The sequence below is a fragment of the Sander lucioperca genome, chromosome 13, assembly GCF_008315115.2.
Source record: "Sander lucioperca isolate FBNREF2018 chromosome 13, SLUC_FBN_1.2, whole genome shotgun sequence".
Taxonomy (NCBI): Eukaryota; Metazoa; Chordata; class Actinopteri; order Perciformes; family Percidae; genus Sander; species Sander lucioperca.
This window is the reverse complement of record NC_050185.1, coordinates 19,692,283-19,704,322: the sequence shown is the minus strand read 5'-3', so window position 1 is coordinate 19,704,322 and position 12,040 is coordinate 19,692,283.

Here is a 12,040-nt window from a genome sequence, read left to right as displayed (position 1 = left end):
TCTTGTCTTCGACTGGAATCTGACTAAGAAGCCAAACGTTTAGTCAATAATGATGCAGCTCAGGACCCCAAAGAAGAAATTATGTTCCTTGTGAACTTAAATTCCCCCTGTCTTCTGTATGCTCGTTGAACTATTTACATTTGGTCCGTACGCTGATCAAAGGCCTCAATCTCGAGCTGGTTTTAATGAGGGCTTCCGGCAGCCAATTATTCAGAATGACCTAATTGCATGGAATACTTCTGCCACACACAGCGCACAGACATGTGCACACACGCACACACACACACACACACACACACACACACACACACACACACAATTCCTTTTCCCTTTGCTTGCCTATCAATGTGTATCTGTCTGTCTCTCTCCTTCCTCAGTCACTCTCACATTAAGATTTCTCTTCGCAACATGCATCATGTGTGTGCAAAAGAGAGAGAAACATTGACTGATCTGATTAAAGAAACACAGATCCATGTCAAAGAATAACAAGCATGCAGCCTATTGATTCCAAGCCAATTCACCTCCTGCTCCTCACAAACCCACACTGCAGGATTTGAAGTAGCTTTGCTACATTCGAATAAACTTAAGGTCAAAAGAGAATACATGGCGCTTGTGTTTTCAGCATTTTGGGTTAAAGTTACATGTAAAGAGCATTCTGATGATATCCTGCTTTCTTTGTTTAATACATTTCTGAAGGATACAGGATGTTAGGGCAATATGGAGAGAGTGTTTAAAAAATAAAAAAAGTTTTAAAAAAAAGTGTTTACGCTGCAACAGTGACAAAGTGCTTTGTGAATAATACAGAGCTTTAGATGTAGCAGTTGCACTGCAACAAAGTAACTTTAAGTTGATTGTAATTCAAGTCCATGCAACTGCCAACACCACAAATAATTATTTCTCCATTTGTTCAATTTTCCATCACAGTCTATTGCTTCAACCTGCTTGATTTCTTTATCTAAAATGTATGTTACAACAAATGTAACCTTTTCTTTCAGTCTTTCTTCCACAAGAAACTCATTTTATCTATTTTTATCTCCACAATGTATTTTCTAGCTGAAAGGTGTAAAAAGTTGTCAAAACTATATTTAGCAGGCACTCCCTGCTCTTTGTTGTGCAATGAAATCTTCACACTTAAGTAGGGATATAGTATTATAGTTTACTTTGAATAGGTAGCCAATAATTTGCATTTACTTTTGCACTACTTGCTCTTGTCCACCTTAAACATGTATATATGTACAGCACAAATTCTCCCACCTTTTATTTGTTTATAAGTGGTGTATATTGTCAATAAGTTGTATTTGTTTGCCCTTTTTCTTTTTTGCTCTAAGCTGCTGCAGTAAAATGTCCCACCAGGATTAATAAAGTACTTTATGGAAATCAAGTTTTAACACTAATCAGTGGTACTTTTGCAGTACTGTGACAAGGTAAATATGATTATTAATATATTTTGAAGTATTTTCTCAACAGAAAGCAAATTAAGGTAATGAAACTAAAGGCCAGCGACGCTTTCCAAAATGTCTTATAAAACGTTCTCTAACATTCACAAATGTTTAGTAAGTTGATAAAGAAATCATTGAGCTCAGTGTTTTTGTCTTTGAGGTTCTTTACAGTGTCACATGCCACAGATAATTACTCCCATTGCTGCCCTTTGTTCTGGTCTCAGAGTGATAGATGCCTCTCTCATATTATAAATAACAGCTCAGCTTGGTTTCTTATTCTGCAGTATTGTGGCTATAGTTCTTAAATCATGCAAGTGCGGCTCTGAAATAAAGAAAGCTACATGAGTGGCGTGGGAAATGGCTTTGTGAGCAGCAGGATGGAAAACAGGGAATGTAATAAAAACAGAGAAGATGGTCTGCTCTCTCTTTATCCACTATACTGTGTAAATACACATGCTATATATGTAAATGATCTCTATATGTATGCAAAGCTCAGTCCAACCATTTGTTTTCACTGCTTGTGCTGTCATGATAGCAGCAAAAAGACAAGTGCTTTTTCCCTCCTTACCATCAACATCTGTGCTAGCTGATGCTGCAGTGCCAGTGTGTATATGTGTGTGTGTGTGTGTGTGTGTGTGTGTGTGTGTGTGTGTGTGTGTGTGTGTGTGTGTGTGTGTGTGTGTGTGTGTGTGTGTGTGCATGTACGAAAGTATGCAGGTGTATCTGTGTGGGCATGTGATAATATCTGAGCGGAAGAGCCTGGCAGCTTTGTATAAGGAGGATCAGCGTTTTGCGAGGAATGGTGTTCTGTGAACACAACAAAAATCTCTCAAGTTTGAGTAATTTTTCAAGCTCTCAATGTTAGATTGGACACAGAGACCATGTCTCCTGCTGCTCTGAAGGCCTGGTGGACATTGGACAGTTACTGCTCTCAGCTGCAAAATAACCTTTGACCCCTCACCTGAACTTAACTAGGGGAGAACTATCAACTCTGTTGGGACATTTTCAGGACAGTAAATCGAATCGCTTCCTGTTTATACATCGTAAAAACAGACTGTTGTACAGACTACTAGTCGCCACTTGTATAAATGGACTTTAGGCCCCTTTTTAAAGATCAAAGGTGAACCTGAAGACTTTCTCTCTGTGCACTCTGATTAAATCATCCTACATGCAAGACTGCTAGGACTCACGAAGAACTGTTTCAAACTGCTATATGTAGACTGATATAACATTTCCATTGATTATATTATGAATATTGTATTATTCTGAATCTTAATGTCAAAACCGTTTTTTTGCCATTTTTGCAATATGAAATTATGCTTACATGATGTATTATCAAAGAAATGTTTTAATGTGCTAATTTAACCCCATGTTATAACTCTTGATGTGTTAAGAAACTGATTGATTCGGCTTATCTTTAGGTCATGCTATAATGTTAATCAAGTGTTAATATAAATTAGCGATGGGAAAAATGTATTGTTCTGCACATGCACGTGCAGAGGGGGGGGCTATGGGTGCTTGAGCACCTGCCCCTTTTGCCCCTCAAGGCCAAAGTGCCCTTTTTTTGTCCAGATTTTTTTTTCACCTTTTTTCTTTGACGATGGCCCACAAGTGGTCAGTTTAAGAATAATATTTAACAATAATAATTCGCTAGATAAAACGACCTAAACCTTCATATCACATGATGACCAGGCTTACTGCCAGGCGCGCCACTTAGATACAAGTGAGTCCATGCCATCCGTCGGCGGCGCGGCCAGCAAGAGCGAGAGAAAGTTGAAGTGCAGGTAAGTGTGCTTTTGAAGTGAATGAGAATGCATGCATGCACATTTGGTTTGTTATAGAGGCCTCTAGCCGCTGCTGCTACATAACGAGTCTCCTCCAGGATTAAAACAGCCAGCAGGCAGCTATCTTTGAAGTAGTGACATTTCGCGGTAACTGCACGAGCTGCCGCGGCCACAATTACTCATCGTGTGATAGCCTTATAGCGTCACCATTTCATTCTGATACACAAGAGAAGACAACAGCAGTTCTCTGTAGGTTAACAGAAGTGTGTGTGTGTGTGTGTGTGTGTGTGTGTGTGTGTGTGTGTGTGTGTGTGTAGCAGTAGTTCTCTGTAGGTTAACAGAAGTGTGTGTGTGTGTGTGTGTGTGTGTGTGTGTGTGTGTGTGTGTGTGTGTGTGTGTGTGTGTGTGTGTGCAGCAGCAGTTCTCTGTAGGTTAACAGAAGTGTGTGTGTGTGTGTGTGTGTGTGTGTGTGTGTGTGTGTATGTAGCAGTAGTTCTCTGTAGGTTAACAGAAGTGTGTGTGTGTGTGTGTGTGTGTGTGTGTGTGTGTGTGTGTGTGTGTGTGTGTGTGTGTAGCAGTAGTTCTCTGTAGGTTAACAGAAGTGTGTGTGTGTGTGTGTATGTGTGCGTGCGTGCGTAGCAGTAGTTCTCTGTAGGTTAACAGAAGTGTGTGTGTGTGTGTGTGTGTGTGTGTGTGTGTGTGTGTGTGTGTGTGTGTGTGTGTGTGCAGCAGCAGCAGTTATCTGTAGGTTAACAGGTGTGTGTGTGGGTGGCAGCAGTTCTCTGTAGGTTAACAGGTGTGTGTGTGTGTGTGTGTGTGTGTGTGTGTGTGTGTGTGTGTGTCTCTGCTTTCTGCCTCTCAACCAACAGCCCACTTAAAAGAACATGTCACTTCTTTGGGAAATTAGCTTAGGTTATTTGTAGTCTAAGGTGTAGGTTGGTGGTCTATACATTTTGACTTAATAAAGGACATCCTTATATTTTGAGAAAATAATCTGAAACATGCTGCATACCTTTGCAAATCCCTTTCTGATTCAAAGCCTACTAGCCCACTGCTACAGAAATCTGATAGTCAGCTCAGGTTGCAGTTATAGGCTACAGTTAGTGTTTCTGGTTTGATATCTCGTTATCTTGTATTTGTGTGAATGTAAGGCTCTATATTTCATTTTGAGGTATACAGTATTGTGGATTTAGTATTATGTAACATTTCATATTGCACTTTCTATATACAGTTTGGATACTGTATGTAAGATTACATTTTGCTTGGACAACAGTTGCATTTTTTGGATATATTTGTGTGAATGTAGTCGAAGGTATGAAGGTAAATATGGTGCAAAACGGGAGAGCTTGTAGAATACGATGTGAGAACTTCCAGAACAAAAAATCTGAACTTGTATGTTAAAATTTGCACTTGTAAAAATAAAATTTGCACTTGTAAAAAATATTCACACACGTGATCTGAATTTGAAGTCATACAAAGAAAAAAAACATGAGAGCTTGTAAAAAAAATCTGAACTTGTAAGTTGAAATTTGCACTTGTAGAAAATGTTCACACACCTGTATTCTGAATGTGAAGTTACAGAAAAAATATTCACAAGTGTGTAGATTGATATTTACATGAACACAATGACAGCTGCAAACTTATAATGCAACATTTACTCGTATACTTTTTTTTTTACTCTGGTTCATTTTCCATCACAACCACAACTCAGTGATTACAACCTCTCGAATCTGTCACTGCAACTTCACATATGTGCTCTCTCGCGTCACAAAGTGGCGAATCTGCGCACCTCGACTTTCACAACACTCTTGACGATACATTTGGTGCAAAACTAATTTGTACCTGTGGACTTAGGCTGTGGAGCTCTGAGCTAACAGAACGGGAAAAGCAGGGTTTCTATCGCCAGATGAGGGACAACTTTGTCTGGCTTATTTATGTAGCATGGAAACTTGGTGGAATAGCATGCTAGCGTTAGCTAGCTAACTAGCAGCCAGCCCGCTTCTAAATAAATACCTTTTAATTGTCTAAACACTTTTTAACAGTCAAACTAAAACACTGGCGGTGAGCTCCACGGCCTGCAGCCGCAGACGGACCGTCATCAGTGGGGATCGACCAGCGTAGCAACACTGCTTTTGCCAGAAAGCTTCGCTGCCGACCTCGACCTGCAGTCGGAGCTCCAGCGGGACACGGAGAGCCCCACATCCGGTAGCAGCGACCCATCCCCCGGCCATGACCAGAGCTTGCTTTGCTGATGTTGTGCATCCCTGCTAAGAATTTCACCCGCTTGGGCAGAAACAATCATTTCTGCAGAATTCATTGCTGCCGAAAATTGCATCTAGGTAGCAAGGAAATGCTACTACAGAGTCTGATAAAACTTTAGAGATTGATGTCTCTAAACCTTCTAAAATTCTAATCATTATTGATGAACATGACAAAGAGATTTACTATTGCCTAGTTTTTAAACAGTACTTTGCCTTATAAAATCATAATTTTCCCTAGTGGATGCAATTCTCGGCAGGGATGCGAAACTTGGCACCTGTTACCCACTGATGACAGTCCATCTGCGGCTGCAGGCCGTGGAGCTCACCGCCAGTGTTTTAGTTTGACTGTTAAAAATGTTTAGACAATTAAAAGGTATTTATTTAGAAGCGGGCTGGCTGCTAGTTAGCTAACGCTAGCATGCTATTCCACCAAGTTTCCATGCTACATAAATAAGCCAGACAGAGTTGTCCCTCATCTGGCGATAGAAACCCTGCTTTTCCCGTTCTGTAAGCTCAGAGCTCCACAGCCTAAGTCCACAGGTACAAATTAGTTTTGCACCAAATGTATCGTCAAGAGTGTTGTGAAAGTCGAGGTGCGCAGATTCGCCACTTTGTGATGCGAGAGAGCACATATGTGAAGTTGCAGTGACAGATTCGAGAGGTTGTAATCACTGAGTTGTGGTTGTGATGGAAAATGAACCAGAGTAAAAAAAAAAAAGTATACGAGTAAATGTTGCATTATAAGTTTGCAGCTGTCATTGTGTTCATGTAAATATCAATCTACACATTTGTGAATATTTTTTCTGTAACTTCACATTCAGAATACAGGTGTGTGAACATTTTCTACAAGTGCAAATTTCAACTTACAAGTTCAGATTTTTTTTACAAGCTCTCATGTTTTTTTTCTTTGTATGACTTCAAATTCAGATCACATGTGTGTGAATATTTTTTACAAGTGCAAATTTTATTTTTACAAGTGCAAATTCAATTTTTACAAGTGCAAATTTTAACATACAAGTTCAGATTTTTTGTTCTGCAAGTTCTCACATCGTATTCTACAAGCTCTCCCGTTTTGCACCATATTTACCTTCATACAAAGGCTCCATATTTCATTTTGAGGTGTACAGTATTGTGGATTTAGTATTATGTTAAAATATACAGTTTTTAAAATAAAGATGACATACTTTATAGTGTTAGCAAATCTTGTTCCATATGCCCTTTTTTGAATTTGAGCCCCCGCCCCTCAAAAGGTCTCTGCACGGCCCTGGTTCTGCACGTACAAATTAAGTATAATAACAGTTCCTTTAAACATACAATATGTAATTTTCTGCCACTAGGGGTCTCTCAATCAAAACAATGGATGTAAACACAGACTTTTGATGACGTAGTGAAGTGGCATTATGGTAGTTGTAGTTTTCATCGTTTAACATAATTGCCGATTAAAATATATCTGTTCACCGATAAGTTTAGCCATTACAGTTTTATCCACGTTACGTTTAGTAACGTTTATTCATGTCATTCTGATAAAATAGCTAGTTTCCCCCAAATAATTACGTTTTCTCGATTTGATTTGTATTGGTAGCTAGCTAGTTGACCAGTTAGCGAGCAAGCAAGCTAACATTAGCCAGCAGCTAAAACCACAATATGACAATATTTTTCACGTCATTGTCACTTTTTGGATGTTTACAGCACCGGGGGAAAAAGGGTAGTTGTAACTGCTCAACAATGCTGAGAGACTTACTTCGCAGCTGGGGCTGGCCGCCAATTATCTTCGGCGCTGTCCGCCGAGTATCTCCGGGGCCGAGCCACAGCCCCGGAGATAACGGCCTAGGATACACCTACATCAATAGGCTTGCTGCCGGGTGTTGCTGCCGGACTCTCCCCACCTTCACCTTTTGTCCTCAGGACAGTCACCATTTGTCGGTCAGACTTAACTGTAAAGAAGACCGCTAAACGCTAAAGGGAGGAGATTTCAGCACAACACCGCGGCCAGCCAGACTCTGTGTTTTCCTCGCTGCATTTTTGAGATTCAGTCTTTTGAAGATTCTCTAAGTTCGAGAGAAGCTTATTTTCAGTGATTTTTCATCTATTAATTCAATAACCTTAGTTTTACAAATCTAAAGTTTTTTTTTTTTATTCAGTCAAGATAAAACTGACGGTTTAGGCTATAAGAGCCTGCTCATCAGCTCGCTGACCACTGCTGTCGGAGACAACAGATGCCACAGGTTGGAGAGACAAACACGACAAAAGTAGGCGGAATCAGACATGCTGATTGATCAGGTTGATGTCGGTCTTCTGTTGAGATTAAATTTGATTACATTCATTAATCAACCTTCCTTGCTTGGCTAAATTCTCCGTTTTTCTATTAGGTTGGAACTAATTTTCCCATCACTAGCCAAAGCTTAAGTTCAATAGTCTTTGATAACCATCATTTATCCTGCCTTGTTATCCTAGTTATACCATTATATTATTCTGATTATCTGATGAATAAATCCCTTCAATTTATTGATAAAGTCGTTGTCTGTCCGTCTTGTCCACGAGTAGAATTTGGGTCAATTTGCAGCTGTCAAGAATTTCACGGCATTCAATCTGAGACTGAGCAAAATACCACATTTATTGATTGAAATATTATTTGTGATTAAATGACGTTATAGCCTAGGTGTGATCTTGTTTTATCCATTAATTCTGAGCGCCTTCTGCTCTTAAATGAGGTGGTGCCCCTATGTACGAGAATTTCTAAAATTGGTTAATATGACTAATTTTAGAACTAATCTTTAAATCTAATACGTGCGTAGTATGATTACACTACACTGAGAAGTAAGATCTGAGTTGCAGTCCATTCAGCCAAAAGATTAATTATAGTGAAGGAAAAAGACAATGTTTCTAACCCTCTGTTAATTATATGATCCATTATTGGACTCAAATGAGCAGCTGGTATGACAATCCCATCCATTATCACTCTCTTCAAATCGACTAATTACATGATGGCTTTGCCACGTTTTCCCTCACTGAGGTACCACAGAGCAAATCTCAAAGTTCTATAATTTATTCTTCACATACTGCAATGCTACTTTAATTGATTGGCAGAATGATCTATTGCACTCTGCATTAGATGCTTGATGTATGTGTGATATGTCATTACAGATACGGAAAGTGCTTCTGCAGTAAATAGCCAAGGATTAATTCTGTTGTCCCCCCAAAAAATATATTTCTCATTCATACATCCTATTTATGTGCTTCATCCACTGTATATGAGTAAATAGATAACAAGTCTTTTAAGCCCCCAGCTGTGACATATTAATACTTCAATCAAACTAGTTCCAGATGTTAAAAGGCTGCATAGCTCAAATATAGCACTTGTTGGTTGGGCTAAATGCAACACAACATTCAGTTGAAGTTAAAGTGCAGGAGGAGCCAATTTTACTAAATAAAGTGATCCCCCTTTTTCCACACACTTTTACAAACAAAAGCATGCCTATACAAATATAACTGCCATCTGGCTTTATAATACCTGCTCTGTAATTCAGTTCCATGTCAAATCTGTAACCCACTATCAATAGTGATGGAAATGACTTGCTAATTTTCTCCCAACGCAGCAACCAGAGGAATTCAACATCTTCCAGTGACAGACAGACCCAATTCTCTTCCTCTGCCTCATCTCACATTTTCATACCCTCATATATTCATATTCTCAAATGAATTGTCTGCCAGGCCTGTTATGAAGCAGGAAATATGTATGAATTTGACTTGATAGCTAATTAACATCCTCAAAACTGTACGCACACAGACACAAATAAAGGAGAGAAAGAGAGGATGAAGAAAGGAAGAGGAGGTGGAAAGAGAGAAGAAAAAAAAAAAAAAAAAAAAAGAGTATAACCGAGAAACAGAAGGGATCAGTGAGGAAGAGAAATTCCATTATACACCCTTTTGGCAGAAATTTAACATTGCATCATTTTTGCAAAGAGAGGAGGAGCACTTCTGCTGTTGATTAGCATTTTCTTTCCACAGCCAAAGAGCATTGAAATGTACCGTTAAGTCATGGAGTGCCCTAGCAGCGAGAAGCACAGCGCAACACTACAACACACCTACAGGAGAGGCTGGACTAACGTGCATCATTTACTTTCTCAAAATGAAAAACAATAATGTGTGTGCCCTCTACATTAAAATGCACATTAACCTAGTATAATTTCACATACTGACATTAATAGTGACAATGCATATGCAGCCTTAATTGACTAATTAGTGTGCTTTAAATAACAAACATGACATAACATCATCTTCTTTATGTATCCTTTTAATTATTCCACTCTTTGGTTGGACAATTCCTCCCCCTGTTTTGGCATCCTTTTCAAATGTCCTTTTTTAATGCTCTGATTTGATTCACCTCTGTAGTATGGCGGTGGCAGAAGTCTCAGCTGCACATGAAATCAAAAAATAACTGCATGGATACTACAATTGCAAAGTTGGAAAGTTTCATGATTGATTTGGATGAACTGACCCTTAAATGTATACCACTGACTAGGGGTGGGGAAGAAAGCGAAAATCGTATGTATCGTGATTTTTTTTGCCACGATTTTTAGAATCAATTCTTTTCCCTAGGAAATAAATATATATATATATATATATATATATATATATTTTCAATGATTCACCTAAATATTTTCTGTTTATTAGTACCGCAGACATCATTCATCAACATCATATCCGTTTCCAGCAAAACAGACGGACAGCAGAAAATGCAGAAAACGCGTTATGTACTTCTTTACAAATTAAATAAATGTCAGACTGACTGACTGACATGTGCATTCTTTTTAGAAAACAATTATTTAGAAATGTCTCATGATATATTGTCCCTAGAAGTGTATTATACGACTTTGTTTATGTTAAAGAAGGAAAAGAAAATCACAATACTTCAAGAATCGCATTATAATGAAAATAATACAATACAAATCAAATCGGCACCCATGTATCATGAAAGAATCGATTCGGGACAAAAGCATATCGTCCCAGCCATACCAACAATCATGCCTACCATTCTCTCCCAGTGTAACTAAAATCTAAAAATCCTACAGTGGACACATGCAGAATGCTAAAATTGTTAAAAAAAATAAATCTTAAAAGTTATACTTTTTGAGCTATGACAGCATTTCTTGCATTTAGAACTAAACTGAAGTCACCAAATGTGACTCAGCAGTTTTAATTAGGCACACAGACAGATACTCAGCTGGAGCCCCAAATATATGAGCAGATCTCTCTCCCTCCCGCTATGACCACTTCTACTAATACTAATTGATTCTTCAATTAGTTCTATACTGATTCTGTTTTCTCAGCTGCAAATATTCAACGTTCAAACAGTCCCTGGGTCTCTCTCCATCAAATGATATATGCTTTATTGTCATGAATGCTGAGGTAGTAATAAAGTATAAATAAATAAGACGAAAACAAAAGGCTATTTGTTTCTCTGAAACAGTCAAACAACGCAGGAGTCAAAATGTCTGAACACTAACACACTGGGAGTCTGGAGTGTTGAGGCCCGTCCAATTCTAAAGCTGACTGAAAGTTTGATGTAGCAAAGGTTGAAATTGCACTGATATGTAATACTGGGTTTCATCCAACTAAGAAATAAATCTGAATACATTAACGTGTGAGAATCCTCAGCACTGATATATAAAACTGTAAGCTAGTCAAAGTCAGCTTGATCACAGAACATTACAAATTAGTGAGGATGTACTTTTTTATTTTATTTTTTAAGATTATTTTTTGGGCTTGGGGGGGATGACATGCAGCAAAGGCACACGGGTTGGAATTGAACCCGGGCCTCTACAGTAAGGACTGAGCCTTAGCACATGGGGCACATGCTCAACCAGGTGAGCTACCAGGACGCCCCATTTCACACAGCTTTTAATTAATCGATTTATTCAGTTCATTCTGTAAACCTTGGTATCATAGAACTTGTCTTTTTAGCCATTTGAGGAAAACTTGATTTTGAGTTGATAAGGACTACCCAACTGCTCCCTCAATTTTGGTTACATTTTGTAAGAGACACGGCTCAGCCTACCTTTCTTTATTCAATGCACTTTTTAACTGGCTACTGCTCCCACCATTTTGTTTCAGAACACTATAGCAACAATATAAAGATGCCCTATCAAGCTACCTGAACACAGGGAAAGTATCTATTAACATCTAAGCAGTCATGTAGCAACCACCTTTTTATTTTACTGTGCAAGTAATTAGCCACACTCCAGCACAAAATCAGTGCAATCATGTTCTTCTCATACAAAAAGTGCATTAAATCTTCTGAAAATGTTGCCTTTTAGTTTAATGCTATATATGTGTTTTATTGGTATATATTGTTACATATTGCTCCAGTTGCTGAACTGAATCTGGGGGTAGTTTTTTTGCTTGGCAGAAAGAACTTTTAAATTAAAGCAACACTAGGTAACTTTTCCCGCTTCGGTCCCCCTACAGGTTGCAAGCGGAATTGTCCATTACATTACATTGTCCAGTTCATTCGAACTACAGATCCGCTACCCGATCTGGCAAACTTGCATAATGT